At 44.5% G+C, this 23,503-nt stretch overlaps 1 long non-coding RNA gene across 3 annotated transcripts; it reads left to right on the top strand.

Annotated features, from left to right (window-relative positions):
- The first annotated feature begins 11,044 nt into the window (after positions 1-11,044).
- LOC114099854 (uncharacterized) lies at positions 11,045-23,503 on the top strand. 3 transcript variants are annotated; one of them, XR_011708660.1, is made up of 4 exons: positions 11,045-11,165; positions 15,142-15,238; positions 21,647-21,915; positions 23,290-23,503. It is a non-coding gene; the product is annotated as an uncharacterized lncRNA (long non-coding RNA). The 3 variants fall into 3 exon arrangements; XR_011708658.1 differs by having other exon boundaries at positions 11,046-11,161; XR_011708659.1 differs by having other exon boundaries at positions 11,047-11,161; positions 23,296-23,503.

Genomic DNA, 23,503 nt, shown 5'->3' with positions numbered 1-23,503 from the left:
GAGGAGCAGTTTTCCTGGCTTTGTATGTCTGGTGTTGAGGACCTGTTGGGTCATTCTTCCTCTCTCTACTCCACCATCCTGACTTTAGCAGATTTATTTTCTTGACAACACTTTTTCTTGTCATTCTTTTTAATATCAGTCCCTCTGGAAGAAGGATAGGTGTGTACCTTTGTGATTTTCATTTGCATTCATTTGATCAGAAATGATATTGAATTCCTTTTTATATCATCTCCTATGAAGTCACGTGTGGAGAGCCATTCTCACACGTGACTGGGCGACTCCTGGTTTGGGTCTGAGGTGCTCTGACTAATCTGTGTCGGAGCTTTCCCGGCCCTCTCCTGATGAGAGAAACTGTCCGTGTGGGGGTGTGACTGACCACTGACCCCGGGGGCCAATCACTGACCCTGAGCTTGGAGTGTGGTCCCCCTCAACCTTCATTGGATGGAATTCTCCCCTGAATTTCTTGTTCCCCAATAAAAGGCTACTCCCTGGCATTCTCTCTCTCTCTCTCTCTCTCTCTCTCTCTCTCTCTCTCTCTCTCTCTCCTGCTAGCCCTGAGTAATCCTTGCTGCCCTACGGTTGGGTGGTTCGAGGTTGGAGCCAGAGAGGGGAGCCGTCTCGGACCTGGTCATAGAAAAAGGTAACTGAGTCTGTGTGTTTTATTTCGATCTCACTAGCTAACTTTTATGCCAAGAACCTCATTAATGAAACCAAAGCGCTGGCCGCATGGTGGAATTGGCGCCCACGACGGGGGGCATTCTAGATTAGCTAGATTGAGTGGGAGCGCGCTATAAAGATAAAGATAAAGGAAGTGGTGACAATTTAGAGTCACAAAAGTACCTGGAGATATTGAAGGAAAGAGACGTTAAATTAATTAAAATGGGAAATTCAACTTCTAAGGATAAGGAAATGTATCTAACTATTTTAGACAGTATAATTAATCAGAAAGGAAAACAGATAAAGAAAACTCAGTTATTACAATTCTTAAAGATTGTAGGTGAATATTGTCCTTGGTTTTGTGAACAAGAGTCTCCAAATTTATTTACTTGGGAGAAATTAGGAAGAAAGTTACAAAAGGTTTATCTTTCTAATGAATTACCTGGAGGCATAGAAAGTATTCAGAAAACTTGGACGGCTCTAGAAGTTTGTCTTTTTGAGTATATGGGCCAGAGTTCATGGCCCCCTGAAGACCTGTTAAAAGGCATGCAGAGAGCTATTAGGTCTATTCAAATGGAAAATCTGCCTGAGGCTAAGTTAATTCCCTTTCCCTTGAGCCACTTAAAAACAAAGGCACTAGGGGCCAAACCGAAGGTTAAAAATGTGACTTTAAACTTGCAGGATCAGGCTAGCCCACAGGGAGATTATAGGGAGGAACATCATAGACAAGAAACCTCCACAGTCCTAGAAAGCCCTCCGGAAGAGGTAGAGGATCTTCCTGGGGAGGAAAATCCGGAAGAGATTCTTAGAGGGGCACAGAGTTCTTCTCTGCCACGTGGCTTAGAAGCCCAATTTCAAAATGGCGAAAGCGCAGAGTCTGACCATGACTCACAGTCTGAGGGAGAAGAATCAGACGTTAAAATTCAGGACTTACAGAGAAATCTTAACAGGCTGCGTTTAACACCACCTGCCCAGGCTATTCGAATTTGGCCAGTACCTGCTAAAAGGACAAAATTTAACAGGTACGCTGGAGTAACAATGACTTTTCTTACCCCGTTCCAGCGAGGTATTAAGAAAGCACAAGAAGATGGGGAGGATACCAGCGGTTTTCAACTTTTTCCAGTTTTTGAGCAAGTTAATGAACAAGATCAGAGGGTTAGAGTTCATGCTGTAATCCCATTTAAAACCATTAAGGAACTAAAAAGTGCATGTGAGACGTATGGTCCAAATTCGCCTTTTGTACAGAGCCTGATAGAAAATATTTGCTCGAAGCCCCTTCCTCCTAGTGATTGGATTTCTTTAGCCAGATCTTGTTTGAGTGGGGGAGATTTCTTGCTCTGGCATACTTATTGGACTGATTTTTGTACTGAACAGGCAGAAAAGAATAGAAGACAAAATTTAGAAACGCTAGTAGAAATGTTTTTAGGAACAGGTGAATTTACTGATTTAGAAAGACAGTTAAATTATGAATTTGTAGTATACAATCAAATAACTGATTGTGCGAAACATGCCTGGAGGCAGATTGTCTCTAAAGACCAATCCAATTTAGTTCTTACCAAAATCAGGCAGGGTGCAAGTGAACCTTACTCAGATTTCGTAGCCCAATTGTGCCAGGCTGCAAATAGGTCGATCAGGGACCCGGGGGTGAGTGAGTTTATTGTTAGGCAATTGGCATTTGAAAATGCAAATAAGTATTGTCAGGACTTTCTTAGGCCGCACGGTAAAAAAGGGATGGTTTCTGAGTTTATCCGCTTATGTTCTGGCATAGACTGTACCCATTTGCAGACAGTAGCTCTAGCTGCAGCACTAAAAGAAACCTTAAGGCCACAAGATTTAGTACGAAAGCCCCGCGGGAGATGCTACGTTTGCGGGAAAAGTAACCATAATGCGCGCAAGTGTCGCATGCGAAATTTTAAGTTCAGGGCTCCATCTACTGGTGATAATAGATATTGCAGGACTCAATCCCACGTGGCGGATCAAGATGGCATGGATGAGCCCGCCTTCTTGTCATCATTTCTGCCTGGCCTAAACACAAACTTCCGGTCGGCCCCTCCCCCGGCCGAAAATGAGGAAGTAGGTGATGGTCGCGCAATGTGACATCATCGCGCCGACCATGGGGGCTGCCATCTTTAATTTTACCGGAGCAAAACAGTTTCTGTACAAACCCCTAATGATTTTCAAGGCTTTTAAGAGATATTAATTGGCTGAAGCCATCCTGAAAACTAACTACTTCTGAGTTAAGTCCTTTATTTCAGATATTACAAGGAAATCCTTCTCCAACCTCTCCACGTCAGCTAACCTTAGAGGCTAGAACAGCTTTAAGGAGAGTTGAACATGCAATTAAAAATGCACAGCTTACTAGATTTGATCCTAAAGAAATAGTGTATTTATTAATATTTCCAACTGAGCATTCCCCAACAGGAGCCATATGGCAAAGATTAGGAGTTATTGAGTGGATTTATTTTATATAAGGTCAGTTGAGGAAGTTAATCAGAGGTATTTTCCTGGAAATGATAAGGAGACCCTTCAGGAAGAGTATCTTTTTACAAACCAGTCTCCACAACAAAGATTAGTAAATGCTCCAAGCCAAAATTTTTACTAGGGGCCCAAAATTTTTACTAGTACTTCCCCGATCCCTAAGACAGCCGAAAAAATCACCTGGCTCACAGAGGAGCCTATATGGATTTCTCAGTGGCCCATCTCAGGGGAAAAGCTTAAAATAATTCATAGGTTAGTTGAGGAACAACTTCAGGCTGGTCATATTGAACCAACGCTTAGTCCTTGGAACACACCTCTTTTTGTTATTAAGAAAAAGACAGGAAATTGGAGATTGCTACAGGACTTAAGGGTGATAAATCATGCAATTCGACCTATGGGATCGTTACAGCCAGGACTTCCCTCCCCCACAGCCATCCCTTTAGACTATAGCTTGATGGTAAAAGATTTAAAGGACTGTTTTTTCTCTATAAGGTTACATCCTGGAGATTGTGAGAGATTTGCCTTCACTGTCCCAGCAATTAATTTTAAGGAACCTGTTAAAAGATATTGCTGGAAAGTACTCCCACAGGGAATGCGTAATAGTCCTACCCTGTGCCAAAAATATGTAGACCAGGCGATAGATCCCATAAGAAATAGATTTCCTGATGCGTATATTATTCATTTTATGGATGATATATTATTGGCTCATGCTAATCCAGAGGTACGTTCAGAAATTTTTACTCAGAGACTTCGCTTACAGCAATGGGTTTATGCATTGCTCCTCAAAAAATTCAAAAGGTGCCTCCTTTTCAATATCTAGGTCAGATAATTCAAGGACATACAATCCGTCCTCAAAATCTTCAGATAAGAGTTAAGGAGTTACATACCCTTAATGATTTTCAAAAGCTATTAGGAGATATTAATTGGCTGAGGCCATCCTTAAAACTAACTACTTCTGAGTTAAGTCCTTTATTTCAGATATTACAAGGAAATCCCTCTCCAACCTCTCCACGTCAGCTGACCTTAGAGGCTAGAACAGCTTTAAGGAGAGTTGAACATGCAATTAAATATGCACAGCTTACTAGAGTTGATCCTAAAGAAATAGTGTATTTATTAATATTTCCAACTGAACATACCCCAACAGGAGCCATATGGCAAAGATTAGGAATTATTGAGTGGATTTATTTATCCCTCTTGCCTCAAAAAACATTAATTCCTTTTCATGATTCTATAGCTCAATTAGTAATTAAGGGCAGAACTAGGATTTTACAATTAATTGGATCTGAGCCTGATATCATAATTATTCCATTTTCTGTTCAACAGACTAATTGGCTTTTTCAAACTTCTAGCTCATGGCAGATAGCCTTTGCTGATTTTCCTGGCCAGATAGATAGCCATTATCCTTGTTATAAGATTTTACAATTTGCATCATTAACGTCACTTATTTTTCCAAAGATTGTACATGCACATCCTATAGATGAAGCTTTATCGGTGTTCTCTGATGGGTCGAGCTCAGGTAAAGCAGGTTTTCATAGTCGTGTTCACACAGAGGTAATGCAAACTTCATATACTTCTGCCCAAAGAGCAGAGCTTCAAGCTCTGATTTGTGCCTTAAATTACTTTTCAAATGAGCCTATTAATATTTATTCTGACAGCTTATATGCAGTCGGAGTTACTAAAAATATTGAAACTTCAGTTATTGGGTATACTTCATCACAGGAGTTATTTGAATTATTTCATAATTTACAGAAGGTAGTGCTAATGCGAAAATACCCATATTTCATAGGACACATACAAGCTCATACTAATCTTCCAGGACCTTTAGTTTCAGGTAATGACAAAATTGATAAATTAGTAGCTTTTTGTCAACAGATGTTTTCATATGACTGTGCACTAGCTTCCCATTCCTTACATCATCAAAATGCTTCCAGCTTACGTAAAAAATTTAATATTACTACTCTACAAGCTTGTCAGATTGTAAGCCAATGCCCTAAATGTGTTATTCACACTCCATCTCTGCCATCACGGGTAAATCCCTGTGGATTAAAACCAAATCAAATATGGCAAATGGATGTAACTCATATTCCTCAATTTGGTAAGCAGTGTTATGTGCATGTCATAGTGGACACTTATTCTAGATTTATTTTTGCCACAGCACATACTAAGGAAAATACTCAACATGTAATTTCTCATTGCCTAGCAGCTTTTTCTGTTTTAGGGTGCCCTATGCAGATTAAAACAGATAATGCTCCAGCTTATGTAAGCTCTTCTTTTCAACAATTTTGCCAAGAGTTTCAAATTAATCATAAAACAGGAATTCCTTATAACCCCCAAGGTCAAGCCATTGTGGAATGAGCTCATTTATCTATTAAGCTTCAATTACAAAAATTAAAAGGGAGGAATAGGGTTATGACTCCCCAAAATAGCCTTAATCATGCCTTGTTTGTTTTAAATTTTTTAAACTGTGACACAGAAGGTCACACTGCTGCTGAGAGGCAAATGTCTCCATCAGTAACAGGCCCTTTAGGCAGAGTTTTGTGGAAAGATTTACAGACCGGTCAGTGGAAAGGCCCAGATCCAATGATTATGTGGGGCAGAGGTCACGCTTGTATATTTCCAGAAGGTGCTTTTCGTCCTATTTGGGTGCCTGAATGTGCTATCAGACATGGAAGAGATAGAACCCAGATTCAAGCATCTGAGGATAGACCCGGAGGAGCCCCTATCCAAAAGGAGGAGATATCGGAAAAGGATGAAGAAAGACCAGATTGACCCAGCCGAAAAGCTGATTTCATGGGAAGATGTGAAGAAGCTAACAACCCAGGCTTCCCGAATACTTCGACACCTAGGAGAGAACAGGACCCCAGTGATGATGGTAGCAACAGTAATTGCCCTGATGGGCTGTCAGGTAAAGGGGGATCAAGTAGACACTTACTGGACATATTTCATAGATCCACCCCCTGGTACACCCAGCTGTGTGGACTGGAGAATCCATTCCAGTATTTACTAATGACTCATTCATGATGGGAGGATTTACAGATACTCATATTACTCCCAATCATGTGACTAGATTTAATTATTCTGGCTACAGTGCCCAATTACCCTTGTGTTGGTCACACGATAAACATGCTGGCTGTCTGAAAGTATCATTCGAGGAAAAGACAGACCTAGACTGACAAATAATTCTGTTTATGGGGACTTAAGACCTTATACTAGATCAGTGATTAAGATGGGACTTTCCCATAACAAGCCAGTCATTTCAGCAAAACCTCCACAGATACCCCACTGTCCAAATAGTTCTACAATTGAGATTGGCACCTTTCCTAGATGGATGGATTGTGTAAATACCTTTCCTGTACAACATAAGGTGTCTAAAGATAGTGGGTATATTTTAGACTGGTCTCCAAAAATTGATAAGAGACAATTACGAAGAAATTCTGCTATGACACCTGCAGGATTTGTTAGTAATATTTTAACTTATAGTGAAGGTGGTGTTCAAAAGGATGTTTGGTGCTTAATTGCTGCCTCAGAATTCGTACATTTTACAGACAAACCTTTACCAAAATTTATTGGCAAGAACTGTAAAGAGGGATCTTGCTATGGCTTACGAGCCTGTGTCCAATCTCCTTATGTTTTAATTATTGGAAATGTAAAAGTTAAATGGGTAGATGACAGATATATTGTTACTTGTAATAAATGTAACCTAACCAATTGTATTACTAGGTATAATGGAGGAAAAGGAGTGCTGATACTTCATCAGCCCTCTTTCGTTTTATTGCCTGCTAATATTTCAGAGCCATGGTATTCTGATACTGGTTTACAAGTCTTGCAGCAAATTCATGCCCAGTTGGCAAGACCTAAACGTGCTATTGGAGTTATAATTGTTGGTGTTTTGGCGCTAGTCTCCTTTATTGCCTCAACTCTCTCTGCGTCTCTGACATTGTCTCAGAATATTCAGCATGCAAAATTTCTTAATAATTTAGCTCAAGGCTCTGCGTAATCAAGTAAATATTGATGAAAGGATTGAAACTAAATTAAACGCCTTAGAGGCGACTGTTATAGACATAGGTAATGAACTTTCAGCCTTAAAATTTAAAGAAAGTCTTAAATGCCATGCTAATTATAAGTATGTGTGTGTTACAGCTGCCAAGTACAATGCTTCTCTCTGGGATTGGGAGAAGGTTAAAAACCATTTGTTAGGTATTTGGCAAAATAGTAATAATAGCTTGGATATTCTGGAACTTCATCACCATATCCAAGACATTCAAAATAATAGAGCTGATTTTTCAGATCCTTCTTCTTTGGCTAACCAAATATTGAAGGAGTTGAATGGATTCAACCCTGGAAACATTCTTAAACACTCAGCCTGGTACATTATTGGATTATTCTCTTTGCTGTTAATTCTCTTTTGTGTTGTAATTATAGGATGGCGAGTCTTCGGAACAAGAATACAGAAACTCCAAAGAGTGAACCGCCGCCTCATTTTTAAGAAAAGAAAGGGGGGATATGTGGAGAGCCATTCTCACACGTGACTGGGCGACTCCCGGTTTGGGTCTGAGGTGCTCTGACTAATCTGTGTCGGAGCCTTCCCGCCCCTCTCCTGATGAGAGAACCCGTCCGTGTGGGGGTGTGACTGACCACTGACCCCCGGGGCCAATCACTGACCCTCAGCTTGGATTGCGGCCCCCCTCAACCTTCATTGGATGGAATTCTCCCCTGAATTTCTTGTTCCCCAATAAAAGGCTACTCCCTGGCGTGCTCGCTCTCTCTCTCTCCTGCTAGCCCTGAGTAATCCTTGCTGCCCTACGGTTGGGTGGTTCGAGGTTGGAGCCAGAGAGGGGAGCCGTCTCGGACCTGGTCATAGAAAAAGGTAACTGAGTCTGTGTGTTTATTTCGATCTCACTATCTAACTTTTATGCCAAGAACCTCATTAATGAAACCAATGCGCTGGCCGCATGGTGGAGTCACGAGATCAAACTTGTCCAATTTCAAAATCAGAGACTAATGTGCACTCAGAATCTTCATCCAGATTCTCCATTCACAGATGCTGGAGAAGTTAAAATTTGACTTGCTGGACACTTGTTCTGTAATTATTCTAATAGTGCATTGGTCCTTATGCTTCTGCTTTTTCTTCATGACCTTTACCATAACATTTTTTCCTTCCTCCTAATAGTGCCCATGTCTGCCATAGCTAAGAATTTTCGGGAACTTCAAAGAAACAAGGTCAGCCTTAACCGGTTCTGACTGCATCCTGTATTTATTTTTTGTTCAGGACTGATTTGATAAACCCGGGTTCAAAGTGGAACTCAAATGAAGGCTAGGCTGTCCCTAATCTGGAAATTTCAGTAGGATACCTGCAGTTGGTGTTCCAAGATTCATTCAGCATAGTTCCGGACTAGTTCTCTTGTTTATAAAGATGGTAAATGAGAACCCCAGGATTTCTCTGAGATTTGGCCTTTATTTATTTTTCTTATCTTTATTATTTTTTAAATGTTTTAGCTGTAGATGGACACAATATTTTTATTATTTTTTTATTTTTATGTGGTGCTAAGGATCGAACCCCGTGCCTCACACATGCGGGGTAAGCTCTCTATCACTGAGCCACAATCCCAGCCCTTCTTATTATTTTTAAATTGCTCTATCATGATTAAGCATACAGTGGGACTCACTGCTGCATATTCACACATGCGCACAGCATCATTTGGTCTGTTTCATCCCCCACACCCCCACACCTTCCCTTCCCTCCCTTCCCCCCTCCCCTGTTCCCTCCCACTACTCTAGTGTTCTCTGTTTCATTTTCATGAGGTCCCTGCCCTTTCCTGTTTTCTCCCTAGCTTCCACATGAGTAAACGCAGGACCCTTGACTTTCTGAGACTGGCTTATCTCCCTTAGCCTGTTGTTCTCAGCCTCAGCAACTTAATGAGGGAGGCCCTAAGCCACTGGATTTGGCCTCTATACCACTGCTGCCTCTTTTTCTGCTGTGACTACTGTATTTTTTTGTATTTCAAAGCAGAAGTAAAAGGACATCCTTGCCTTATTCCCAGTATTAAAGGGAAGACATTCAGCCTTTTTTCATTAGGTATGATGCTAATGGCACATTTTATGTGAGTGCTCTTTACCTCCATTCTTGTTTTTTGGATAGTTTTTGTCCGTTTGTTTGGGGGATTTTTGGTTTTGATTTTTGTTTTTTATTTTTGTTTTTTTGTACTGCAAATTGAACCCAGGGGCACTTAACCACTAAGCCCCATCCCCAGATCTTTATTATATTTTATTTAGAGACAGGGTCTCACTGAGTCACTTAGGGCTTCACTAAGTTGCCAAGGCTGGCTTTGAACTTGTGATCCTCCTGCCTCAGCCTCCAGAGCCACTGGGATTACAGGTGTGCACCACTGAGCCCTGCTGGATAGTTTTTTTTGTTTGTTTGTTTATTTGGTTTTTGTTTTTTTTTTTTTTAACTTTGAATCCAGGTGTTGAACTTTGACAAATGCTTTTTCTTCACTAGTTGATATGATTAAGTGGGTTTTCTTTTTCTTCTTTAGCCTACTATGTAGATTACATTGTCTCATTTTTTAATATTGAATTAAGCTTGTATCTCTGAATTAAGACTCATTATATCATGATATAAAATTGTGTGTATGTGTGTGCTGGGGATTGAAATCAGGGATGCTTTAACACTTTGTTACATCCCAGTTCTTTTTATTTTTTACTTTGAGACAGGGTCTCGCTAAGTTGCTTAGGGCCTTGCCAACTTGTTGAGGCTGCCCTTGAATTTGTGATCCTTCTGCCTCAGCCTCCCAAGTTGCTGGGATTACAGGCATGTGCTATCATGCCCAGCTTCTTTTTGTATGTTTATATTGTTGATTTTCATTTGAAAATAATGTGTTAAGGATTTTTGCATAATATTTATGAGTGATGTTGGTGTATAGTTTTGTCTTTTTGTGTTGTAAATTCTGATTTTGTTATCAGGGTAATGTTGGCTTCATAAGATAAAGGAAGGGTGTCTCCTTCTCTTCTACTTTCTGGAAGTGATTATGACGGAAAGTATTGATTCTTCTTTTAAATTGGTTTCTTCTTCTCTCTCTTTTCTGTTCTACAAAATCCCCTATCCCAGCCTCTCAGAGGCAGAAAAGTCTCAGAGAGCATGGCATCACTTATTTGGATGCAAGGAGAATCAGATCATTAACACAGAAAAAAAAAAAACTGTTTTTTTTTGTTTGTTTTTACTTCAAAAAGAAGTATTCTTAAAAGGTGAGTTTAGTCCCTCTGTGGCAGCAGGACTGAGGGAAAGTCAGTTTCTTCCCTGGGCCTCAGTTCCCCAACTGTGTGGTAAAGGCGGGGTTGGCCCTTCCCCTGGTGAGCACCCACACACGGCGGTGCTCCCTGGAGGGCGGTCCTGGCGTGGACAGGTGCCATGCAGGAAGGCAGGCCTCTCACTTGCCCTCTTCCTCCAAAATTTGTATCTCATGTTCTGACTCACTCACTGTTACAACTGGACAAATGAATCATTCACCTTTTCAGAGACTCATATCACCCCCAGGAAGTGTTCACACACCACCCTCCAGGGACTGGGAAGCTTTCTTGTTTATATTATTGTGCTGGTCCCTTGGTTTGGGGGCATTTCTCTTCTTCTTTTTAAAATAATTACCTCTTTCCCTCCAACTTGCGATGACCCTGACATCTTAACAAGAACTGGGGTGTCCGGGCAGGGCAGGCAGGGAGCTGTGGCCACTCGAGGGAGTTTTCTTGTAGGCCCATGAGGTGCAAATCAGGTCTTTCTGGTTACGGGGGCCTCGAGCTCACTTAGAGGCCTTGCTACTCGAGGTTTCTGGGGAGGGTTCACACTGGCCAAATCTGAAACTGTGTTGACCGGTTCCTGCCATCTGTCCCCTGACCCTCTTGTGTTTCTGAACACCTGCTTCCCTCTCCTCCCGTTTCCTTCTGCTGACTGCTCTGGGGTTCGCTGGTCCACACGGGCTTCGGCCTTGGGCTGAATCACACCTCTGCTTTCCAGGTCTCCAGCTTGCAGACGGTAGGTAAGATCATGGGACTTCTCAGCCTCCATAATGGTACAAGCCAATTCTTCATGATGAATTTTCTCTCTCTCCCTCTTTCCGCATACACACACATATGCACACACACACACACACACTCACAATTCATCATGTCACTCTCTAATAATATACCAAAGTCTGTGTGTCCTCTCTACCTGCACCATTTCGCCTGTTTCTCTGGAGGACTTTGGCTAATACAGTCGTGTCTGGCAGCCAAGCTGTTCAAAGAATGCAGGGCATGCTTTGACCCAGAGGACCCCACCTTCACTCCACCTGCTTTGATTTTTCCTGTGGATGTACCCACGGCTAGTCACTGTCCAACTCTTCCAGCCAGATATTTTTCGGGGTTCAGCTTCTGAATGACTTTGGAAAATGCACCTTGCTTTACACTGTTGCCCTTCTCCCACCTAATACCCTGTCCCCTCATGGTTGTGGATTATCTATTGTGGCCCTTGTGAAGTACCTCATCCATGTCCCTCATCAGCTTTGGGCTTGGTACTGGGACATTCGGACAATGACCAGTCAATGACCACATCTAGGTGGGAGTTTCAGATGAAACGGCGTGGCTGCACTCCGCTTCTTCCCCGTGTGCCCTTTGCCACGTTGTGTCCCAGGATGTGTCTCAGGCCATTCCTTTAAACTGCCTGGAGCCCAGAGGACAAACACAGGTGGTACACACCTGAACTTGACCTCTGCCCAAAGCCCAAACCTAGAGAGCCCAGAAGAATCGCAACTGACACATGCCCTCGTGCTATGTGAGTCAGAAGTGAATCTCTTTGTTTGAAGTCCTGGAGATTTCAGGTTTGCCTGTTACCACAGCAAAAGCTGACTCAATAATCAGGGTGACAGTTGGGAGACATTGCGCTGACTTCACAGCAGCCCCTCCCCTGGTTGGGGATGGCAAGGCGAGAGGGGATTTTGGCTACTTAGGGGACAATATTTCTCTTCCTGTTTCTGGGCCAACTGATCGTACACTGTTAGTTCTCAGGCTGTGGCTATTTCTCGATGCCTGGCCAGTAAACAATTAACTCTGAGCAGAGCAGAAAGAACTGAAACTGAAACTCTCAGAGTTCACGCAAATGCATGTGCAGGTGGCTTCAGAATGGCTATGGTAAGTGGTTCTACAGTGAGTCGACTGCCCCCTGGAAAGACAATCCAGTTTGCTGGTCTCAGTGATGAGTACTAGCTTTGAATACACACATACATTCACACACACACACACACACACACGCATGCACACACACATATTTATTTATTATGTAATATGATAATTATATGTGTTTTACATAATAATTATATATAAAATATATAGATGTTATTTATATATTTTTCACACTAGGGATTGAACCCAGGGGCACTCTACCAGTGAGCTACATACCCAGCACTTTGTGTTTTTTACTATTTTGAGGTAGGGTCTTGCTAAGTTTCCAAGGCTGGCCTCAAACTCGAGATCCTCCTGCCTCAGCCTCCTGAGTCACTGGGATTACAGAGGTGCACCACCACATGCAGCTGTACTAGTTTTGATTTTGAAGTCTTGGATAACAATTCTGCTATTACATAAAAGTGAATGTTCCATGAGAGGCAATGAGTTCTTTTCCAGTGGACATCTCCTTTCCGTGTCCATGGGGCTTGATTACGGTCTTGGGCTGGGAGTGTGAAGGGAGACAGGTCCCTGCTCTAGAAGGCCCGTATCTGGCTTGGGGCCCTGGGCTCACACTCAGGCCACATTCAGCCTCGATTCTGGGCTCTAGCTGGTGAGCTAATCCTTACCTCGCCTCCAGCTGCTGCTGGGATTAGGATTTGGATCCTTCCAAGTCGCAGACATCATCCCCTCTGTCCCTCCTCTTCCCTTCACGGTCCTTTCCCCCCAGGTCAAGATGCTTCTTGCTTCACCCCTGTGCTCCGTGAGGTATGGAGTCCTAGCAACCTCGGTTTTCTGTGTCAGGGAAGTTCTAGGCAGGGCTTAATTCAGCTCCGTGTGGTTCAGCTGAGTTCGTAGTTATTGGGAATGGACAGATCCTGGAAGGCCCCTGTCTTTATCCAGAATAAGGGAGGTTCTGGAAGGGCGTTGCTCTGACCCAGTGGCCACACCCTGCCCTCTTTCCTCACCCAAGCAGAGGCCCACACTGGAATTCCAGCTCCACATCCTGTCCACAATGCCCTGGCCATGTCCTTGAACATTTTGAAGATGGAATGAAAAACCCCTCCTTCTTCCCAGATGGAGGCTCTCTGGCCTTGCTGTGGCCTGAGTGACGTGGCCACTTAGGCTGAGAAGCAGGAGGAGCTGGACAGGGGTCTGGCCCTGCTGATCCTCCACCTTCTCCTGTGCTTATTTCCTTTGCCCCATTCCAGGCCTGGCCTTTGGCTGGATCCTGGTGTTGACGGGAAGGAGGGGTGAGCACACAGGACCTGCTCCTGAGCTCAGAGGGCAGAGGGCACTCACACAGGTAGAGGGAACTGTGGCCCAGCCTGGTCCTTGCAGGGAAAGGGGAGGTTCCACGGCCTGGTGCCCAGAGAGCCAGGCTGGGCAGGTTGTGGGAGTGAGACCCAGACATGCTCAGCAGCAGAGGCCAGAGCGGGTGCTGTGATGAAGGGGAGGACAAGTCACTCAGTGGTCCTGGGGTTGGGCAGAGCCAAGGGAAGGTGAGGATGGTGAGGAAGTGCCCATCAGGAAGGCCTGCAGGCTGCCTGCAGTGGGCATCAGGTACCCTGATGTGAGAGGAAGTTCATGACCAGACGTGCCCACGGGCAGGCCCCTGTGGTTCTTGGGACTGGATGTGTAATGACAGGGACAGGAGATGGGGAGGCCAGTCAGAAGGCTGGGGTGAGAGGTCACAGAGGCTGGAATAGGAGATGGGCGTGGAAATGAATCAGAAGAAACTTCTGGAGTCTGCATTGGATGGACCTTGTGACTTTATATTGGCTTGAAAAAGAGGGCAAAGTTGACCCCTCATCTCTGAATGGATGGAAGAGGGTTTGTCATACACTGACGACAGGCTCCAAGTGGGAGAAAAGCTGAAATTTTCTCAAATTTTGAAGCTGCAGTGCCCAAGGTGGTGGGGGTGAGCGGAGAGAGGGAGGAGGAAGTGAGGAAGGCAGAGGGGAGTCAGGACACCAGGGAAGCAGACAGAGAAGGTAGAGAAGAGCACAGTCTTCCCCCTGATGATCTTGGGCAAGGCCGTCTTCCTCTCTGTTCCTCAGTTTCCTCATCTGTTCAATGGGATTCTTTGCCCTCCCTGGGTAGAGGGAACTGTGGCCCAACCTGGTGCTTGCAGGGAGAGGGGAGGTTGTGGGATCACAGTTATCCTAGGCTGAGAGGTCTTCTCCTTGCCTGGAGACAACCCCTCAGTGCTGGGAGTCAAATGGCCCCATAAGACCCCACTGTAAGGCTCCAAACCCATGAGGCTGTTGGTACTTTCGTCTCACAGGTGGCATCTGTGAGGGCTAGGTGTCAGGTTGGAGGGAGGATGAGGTGCCTGATATTATCATGGAGGAGCACAGGACAGGAGGACGGATGAGGGCCTGAGAGTCCACCTGCAAAGGGCAGAGAGCTTGAGCCTCACCTTTGCAGTATTCCTCCCTCATCAGCAAAGGTGCTGCTACGTTTAACAGTACGTGGGCACTCTTAGGAGCACAGGTACAACGCACCTGCGCGTGCACATCTGCGTCCTCAGTGCACACACACTTGACACCCACCCAGACAAGCCTCCCTCTCCCAATCCACAAGGGCATGTTCCAGGCTTCCACAGTGAAGGTCCCCCATGGAGGGGAGGGAGCCCTACAAAGTGGCAGTGGGGCTGTGGATCCCGAGGGACACAGGGGCTCTTTCCTCCACACGTTCTCACCAGGTGACGAACAGGAGCAAGGAGGAGCCCCCTGGCTGAGCTTCTGCTCCCCAGTGGAAGGTTCCCCAGGTGCCTGGAAGCCTGTCTAACTTTCTCTGGCTTTTCTCTTTCAGCCCAAACCTGGAGATTTAATTGAGATTTTTCGGTTTGGCTATCAGCACTGGGTCGTCTATGTTGGAAATGGTTATGTGGTCCATCTGACTACCCCAAGTAAGTCCAGTTGAAAATGCAATTTCCAGAATACTTTGGAATAACACAATGAGAACCACTGAAAGGCAGATGAGCAAGGGAAATGAGAGTGGGGACACCCATTCCAGGGGAATGCTAGGCGAGGTTGTGCATGTGTATGTCCCGTGGGGTAGGAGCAGTGGATTCCCTCGGTCCTGCCAGAACAGGAAAGGAGCCGTTGGCTCCTTCAGTGAAATGGGTTTTCTAAGTATAGGATTATGTCATCTGCAAACAGTGATAATTTGACTTCTTCCTTTCCTATTTTCCTCCCTTTTATTTCCTTTTCTTGCCTAATTGCTATGGAAATTAGTACTTGTACCATGTTGAGTAGAGGTGGTAAGAGCAGACATCCTTGATTTGTTCCAGATTTTAAAGGAAACATTTTCAGTTTTACCCCATTTACTATGATGCTGGGCTGTGATTTTCTATCTTATTCCTTTAAGATTCAGGGTAAGGCCCTTCAATTCCTACTCACCCCAGTGTTTTTATCATGAATGGGTGCTGAATTTTGTCAAAGGTTCTCTATCTATAAAGATGGCTATGTGATTTTTGTCCTTAATTTTATTGGGGTCATGAATTAATTTGTTCATTTGCATATGTTCAAACATCCTTGCATCTCTGGATGACTCCAACTTGATTATGGTATACAATCTTCTTCATGCGTTTTGGAATGTGGTTTGCTAATATTTTATCAAAGATTTTTGGATCTAAATCTTTTAGGGATATTGGCCTATAGTTTTCTTCCTTTGATGTGTCCTTATCTGGTTTGGGCATTGGGGTGATATTGGTTACATAGAATGACTTTGGAAGTGTTCCACCCCTTTCTATGTCATGAGATAATGTGAGAAGTATTGACATTTGTTCTTCTTTAATGGTGTGCTATTCAGCTGAGAATCCATCTGATCCTAGACTTTTCTATGATGAAAGACTTTTATTATTACTTCTAACTCATTTCTTGTAATTATTTTTTTAATTTGTAATTTTGAGTCATACATAACAACAGAATGTATTTTGACCTATCATACATACATGGAGTATAACTTTCCCATTATTGTGGTTATACATGATGTCGAGTTACACTGGTCATGTATTCATGTATGAACATAGGAAAGTTATGTCCAATTCATTCTACTGTCTTTCCCATTCCCACCCTCTCCCTCTTTTCCACTCCACCCATCCAATCCTGTGACCCTCCACTCCTCCCCCCCTCCCTCCCTCCTCCTCTTGTGAGTCATCATCCACATATTAAAGAGATCATTTGACCTTTGATTTTGAGGGATTGGTTTATTTTACTTAGCACAATAATCTCCAGTCCCATTTATTTACTGGCCAAGTGCCATAATTTCATTCTTCTTTATGGCAAAGTAATATTCCATTGTATATGCATACCACATATTTTCTTTATCCATACATCTGTTGAAGGGCACCTAGGTTGGTTCCATAGCTTAGCTATTGTTTCATTGCTTGTTATTGGTCTGTTTAAGTTTTCTTCTTGATTCAATTTTGACAGGTCATACTTGTTTAAAAGAAACAAGAGGTAATTCTAATTACCTCACCTCTGATATGACCTCACATTTTTCTCTAGAAGCTTTTCAAATTGTATCCTTTCTCTGTATGTTAAGCATTTTAATTATAATGTGTCATGGAGAGGTTCTTTTTTGATTCTGTCTATTTGCAGTTCTGAATGATTCCTGCATCTACACGTCTATCTTATTCCTAAGGTTTAGAAACATTTCTGCTATTATTTATTTCACTGAAAAGTGTCTTAATGCCATTAGCCTCTATCTCCAGGACCTCTTTAGTTTCAATGACTCATAAATTTGGTCTCTTAATGTTGGCCGAGTTCTCCTAATCAGGCTGTTGGTTGTTGTTTATTGTCTTGTCTCCACTACTGCCTGAATGGCCCAGCTGAGAGCCTGTCTTCTGTGTGGTCTACTCTATTAGAAACTTTCACCTGGATGTTGTGTTTGATGCATTGTGTTTTTCATTTCCAAAGTTTCTGCTTGGCTTTTTTTCAGTATCTCTATTTCTTTTCTGTACTTCTCATTCATATCCTGCATTGACTTCCTTAACTCATTTAGTTGTTTTTCTGTGTCCTCTTGGGATTCATTGATCATTTTTATAACCATCCTTTTTAATTCTTGGTCTGGTATTTCATCTACTTCAATAACGTTAGAGTCAGTTGCTGGTGAATTATGAACTTTAGGAGATGTCATGTTGGGGTGTTTTTTTTTTCAAATTTCATGTATTCTCATGTCTATCCTAATGTTGGTCTCTTAATGTTGGATTTTGTGCATCTGTGGAAACACACAGTCTTCTCTTGGCCAAGTATTCTGGAATATCAGGGTTGGGTTTTGTGGATTTTTCAACATATTTCCAAGTGGGTTTTGTAGTATGGCTTCCCTACTATTCCTCTGGCGATGATTAGTATACTTTGACGTGTGCATTGTGTCAGAACCAGAGGGTCCCACTTTCCTGGTAGGTGTCACAAGAGTGGGGTCCTTCTTGTAGATCTAGCAATTGTGTTGTGTACAACAGGGTAGGTGGGTGCACCCTCTGGGACTTTTCCTATTCACTTAACAATTCTGTGTATCAGGGACAAAGGAGTGGTGTAGACTGGGGCCCCTTGTAGGTGTGGTGTCCACAGTGTTTGTGCTATTTCTGTTTTTGCTGAGGAGTGGACGTCCATGAGTGGGAGCAGAGAGCCCCCCCAACCAGATATTCCTCCTTGGGGCCTGGCTTGGGGGTTTTTGTTCACCTCTTCCTTGTATTAAAGTATCACTGAAACTTGCACGTGGTTATTTTGTGTGCATCATCTCTTCACTGGGTATGGGTTTTGTACTGTCCCCATAGTGTCCCAGCGCCTCACAGAAAAGGCGGAAACAAACAACAGCAAACAGTGAACAATACAGAGCATTAAAACAACTGAATAAATACCTAGTGCTTACTATGCCAGCCACAACAGCAATTACCCAGAAACAGAAACAGCAGGGTGAGCCGTTGCCAACAGCAACAACAAGGAGCAGCCATGAACTAGATCTGACATTAAACAAAGAGCAGGCGTCCACCACCCCATCCACAGAACCAATAACCACGACACGAGTGGGGGGGGGGAGGGATTAAATAAACCCAATAGTTCCCTGGGTGTGATGGTGCACGCCTGTAATCCCTGCAGCTCAGGAGGCTGAGGCAGGAGGATCGTGAGTTCAAAGCCAGCCTCAGCAACTGTGGGGCGTAAGCAACTCAGTGAGACTCTGTCTCTAAATAAAATACAAAATAGAACTGAGGATGTGGCTCGGTGGTCCAGTGCCCCTGAGTTCAATCCCCAGTACACCCACCCACCCCCCAAAAAAAACCCAATAGTTCTAAAGGATAGTAAATACAGGTCATTAAGAGAAAAGAAATAGGGCTGGGGATGTGGCTCAAGTGGTAGCGCGCTCACCTGGCATGCGTGCGGCCCAGGTTTGATCCTCAGCACCACATACAGACAAAGATGTTGTGTCCGCCGAAAACTAAAAAATAAATATTAAAATTTCTCTCTCTCTCTTAAAAAAAATTTTAAAAAGAGAAAAGAAATACGAGAGGGAGGCAGAAGAAATCTAGAATATTCAAAATGTGAACAGGGACAGCAAAAGAGATGCAGCGAGTGATGGCAATAAAGAAGGAGAAGGAGAAGTGAAAAGAAGAAAACAAAATAGAGAGGAAGAGAACAAAAAGAAAAGAATTTGGCTGTTAGAGGAAGATGAACGCAAAGAAAGGAAAACAATTTAAAAAAAAAACCAAAATAAACAAAACCCCCCAAACCTCAAAACACAAAGAAAACTTACAAACAAAAAAATGTTAAAAATGAGAAAAAAAGAAACAAGTATATTTGTGTGTGTGTGTGTGTGTGTTTATCCATGAACCAATCAGCATAACACACACACACACACACACACACACACACACACACACACACACGGAAGAGAAGGAAAAAAAGAATGAAAAATGAAAGAATTGTCTCCACTGGAGTGGTCAAACTGTCAGCAAGGATGGTGTCCCCTGGATACACACAATTGCCCTTCTTTGCATTTCTTGTTGGTGTACAGACCCCTTGGAGAGAGAGGAGGGGCTGGGAACTCCTCTTTTTGTGCTTCTCGCTGAGCTGCCTGCTGGAGCGGCCTCCACTGCAGCTGCTGAAACAGCGCTCAGCTTCCCTTCTCACCAGTAGGAGGCAGTATGGAAGGGGAAGGACTGATGATTGGAGTTTTGTCCCGCAGACCAGGTCCACGCACTCGCAGGGTGGGGCTGCTGCAGAGTGCTAGAGGGGAAGTTGCAGTGACTGGGGTTCAGCTCTAACCCAGCTTTGTGGCTTTGTTGGTGGTCTTTGCTGTGGAGAGATTAGATCAACACCCCACTAGAGCTGGGCAGATGCTGATGGTGGCTGGGGCTTCCGGAGAATTCTCCTAGTGGAGTGGGGAAGAAACCCTCCACAGGTCTGCACACTCCACCACCCATGAATGTGGCCTTCCCAGGCTCAGTCCCTGAGTGCAATCACTCACCTATTCTGTTTCCTGTTCCTCTGGTCACTCGGAGGGAAAGCAAGTTGCAGTCCTTTGCAGTCCTTTTCGTATCTCTGTGCGAATCCCCTGAGTACAACCTTCTCCGTGTCTGCCTTAGTCACATTCTGCTAGTACACCCTGGGCCACCCAGCAGGCTCCTGCCAGGTCAGCAGGGATATTTGCTAGCATCTCCCAGGATCCTTAGCAAGTTGCCATGCGGCTGCCTTGGGAGGGCTCTTTGCCTCTGTTGTCCATTTGCCAGTTGAGAAACAGAGCACATTTCCAACACCAGGTCGGACTGCTTTTCCGTTCTACAGGTTCTTCTGTGCTGGATTTGTCCCCTGGGTCTCTCTCTCTCTGTTGTCCCTCTCCTCTGCAGTGACCCAGTTCCGCTGCCACTTCCACAACCAGCTTGGCTCCACTGTACTCGTTCTCGTCCTTTGTTCAATGAACCTGAATTTCTGGGTCTCTAAGAGGCTCCGACTGTCTGGGAGTCAATTCCAGTGAATTCCTTCTTTCACCCAACTTGCTGAGGAGCGGCATTCCCACTGCTGGATCCCCAGCCCCCGAGCAACTGGAACTGCAGCCTTCCTCTAATCTGCCACCTTGAGTTTTGCTGATGACTTATTTAACTCTTGGAATAGATGCAGCTGGATAGCAAAGCCCGTTAAGAGGAGAAATCAGGAGGCAGATGTACGATAGCTGGTGAAAGAAAAAAATCAGATGCTGGAATAAGACTGCCAAATGAAGTGCAGACTGGCTCCTGACCTCAAGGGCAGTGCCACCATAACCACAGCTATTCTATTTTCACCATATTTGCATGCACAGGCCTCGTTGCCCCACTCTCAGAACAATATATTGCCATCTTATCAGCTTTTCACAAGAGATCACCTCCCTGAGCAAAGTTATAAAAATGCCTGAATTGATGGTAAATGGTAAATCGATTAATCCAGATAACACTTTAGAGGAATGGTAAGACAGCACTTGGGAGTAGGGACACAGACTGCTTCCCAGGCTGTGGATAGCATTTAAAGAGGATTTTCTTTAGAGGATTCTGAGTGCAAACATCAGGCTCAAAATGGAAATGGGAGGAGGGGAGGAGCATGCCTAATCATTAGGCTTATTAGCGGCTATCTCTAAAAAATCAGGACACACCTTAGGACGGACTGTGGACTCCATCCAGAGCTCTTCTGTGATCCTAGGTGCCCAGAACTGTACTAGGTCATTAGACAGAAGACACTGGCACCAAGAATTCCCTAAAGTCAGAGCTCAGCCCAGGGGAAGGAACCCGACCTCTAGGGCTTGGGAGAAGCGATTTCACATCCTGATTCTAATACTTTCCTTAGCACAGAAAAATCTGGGTCCAATAGTGCTTGTTAAATGGAGATCATATTTTCCATTGAAAATCAAAAAGGAGATTCAATCTAGTCGGGTATGAAAAACCAGCACAGCATCATATCTGGCAAATGGTGACTAGTGAAACCAACTTGCTCTCCTTCTGAACACACAAGCATACAAAGATGACCAAATAAGAAACACTTCATCACCATCACTTGTAATAGTCAAATACCTACATGACCAGCAAGAGGGGATGGACATACAAAGGATGCACTTGCTCATGTAGAATACCGTGGCCACCACTGACAATCACAACGTCCACTGACTTGAGGAAATTCTCATGTCTTATTAACATAAAAACAGCAAAATCTGTGGGTCCTTCACTCACATTGGTGAAATGATAAACCCAAAAGCTCAACAGCAGATTCCTTCTGTCCTTTCTTGTCTTACGCGCATCTCTCTGTGCCTCACCTTCCTCTTCAGCTCCCAATGAGCATGTCTCTGATTGCAGGTAAGAACCCTACAGGTGGCTCCTCCAGCCCCTTCTCTGTCCAGGGAGGCAAGGCAATGGTGAAACGGGAGCAGCTAGAGGATGTGGCACGGGGCTGTTCCTATCAGATCAACAACTACTTGGATGACATGTACCAACCACTGTCTGCAGAAAAAATCATCAGTTATGCTGAGAAGCTGATTGGCAAGGAGATATGGTACAACGTTCTGGGCTGGAACTGTGAGCACTTTGTCACCCATCTGAGATATGGCAAGTCCCACAGTGAGCAGGTAAGACCCTGTGTGGGTGATCTGTCTCTTTTGGAGGGGGCGGGTGCTTAGGTAGGGCTGAGTGGGCTTTGTAGCCAGAGGGGAGAATCACCATGAGTGATGTAAACATGTTCTTTTCGAGATCTGTGGGCTGGGAGTCAGGATGTCTGTTCTCAAACCCCAGATCTGCTACTAATCCACAGGGGGTCTTTAGGGAGGTCACCTCCCCCTCTGGGCCTCAGTTTCCCATGTGCAGAGGAAAGGATGGATCAAGGACTTCAGAGGCCCTGGCCAGCTCTGGTGTGGGCTTCTTCACCTCTGAGAGACACCCCAGAAATAGCTCCTAAAGCCCTGTGAATCCTCAAGAGAGTCTGGGGATACCCAGAAGCATGTCATTTTTATTGAGCTCCCAAATAGCACTCAGGCAAGGGGTACTCAAGCCTCATGGATCTACAGCAAGAGCTAGGGAACATTTTTACGTAAGATCTGTGTCCAGCTGCCATTCCTTACCCCTCCACAGCCCTTCAACTTTGTTGCCCTTAGACACATTGCTAAGAAGTGGCAGACTGCATTCAAACCCCAGCTGTTTCTAAGTGGAGTGCTGCCTCTTATTGCCACATTACGGCACCTCCAGGACCCCAGGCCTGACTCATGGGGTGGATTGGAGGCCTTCATGGGATGGATATGATGGCAGGAGGAGCAGATCTGGGAGGTAAACCAAGAGTTTACCTCCAGGATGCTTGAAGTGTCCCATGGACATCCAGGTGGAGCTGTGGAAAGGAGTCAGAGGTTAGGACTGAAGTGGGCTGAGGTAGAAGTTTCCCGGCTGCACTTGTGAACAGTGCACCGCTGGTGTCTGAGGTTTCCTCTGTCTCTCTTCAGCTCCTACCTTGGTCCTCTCTCTGCAGGGGTAAAGCTCAGGTAGAGCCCAGACTAGAAAACTGGCTCCAGTCTGACCCCAGACCTCTGACCCCAGGAAGCCAGGCGCAAATGCTCTTGCTGTCTGCCTCAAATCAGGAACAAATATCCTGATCCAGGAAACTGACTCACCAGGGTTCCATAGGCCCATTATCAGGATGAACCCAGATAGGCCCAACATGAAGAAGTAGCCATAATTCAGGAAATGGAGACCTCAGGACTGAGTGATCTGGGCTGACCAGGGGAAGGGAGAGAAGAAGATGAGGTGGGTCCCCCTCCCCTGGGAGACAGGACAGTGAGTAGGGCCTCAGGAAAGCAGGACAATGACGGGACCTCCAGGTCCTTGGGGAGGGTAAAGGAGGATGCTACAAGAGCTGTTTGCTTTGCAGGTGGAACTTCTCATAATGGGGACAGAATAGCCCTCTGTTATTCAAGATCCTGGGCGCAGCTGAAGAGGAATTTTTTTTTTTTCTTGAGGAGCAGACACCAAGAAACAGTGAAAACTTGAAGCAGCCACAGAAATCTTGTGCCAGAAGTGACTGTGGAGACGCCAGTCAAGACGGACCTCACCACCCACCAGCTCCTCTGATCTCCTGATCCCCGCTGTCTGCATGACAGCCCTTAGCCCCTCCCCTTTCTCGCTAGCCCTCCCTCATGGCTAAAGGAGAATCAATAAATGTGTTTATCCTTC

The sequence above is a fragment of the Marmota flaviventris genome, chromosome 9 (assembly GCF_047511675.1).
Source record: "Marmota flaviventris isolate mMarFla1 chromosome 9, mMarFla1.hap1, whole genome shotgun sequence".
Lineage (NCBI taxonomy): Eukaryota > Metazoa > Chordata > Mammalia > Rodentia > Sciuridae > Marmota > Marmota flaviventris.
This window is presented reverse-complemented; position numbering and strand designations above follow the sequence as displayed.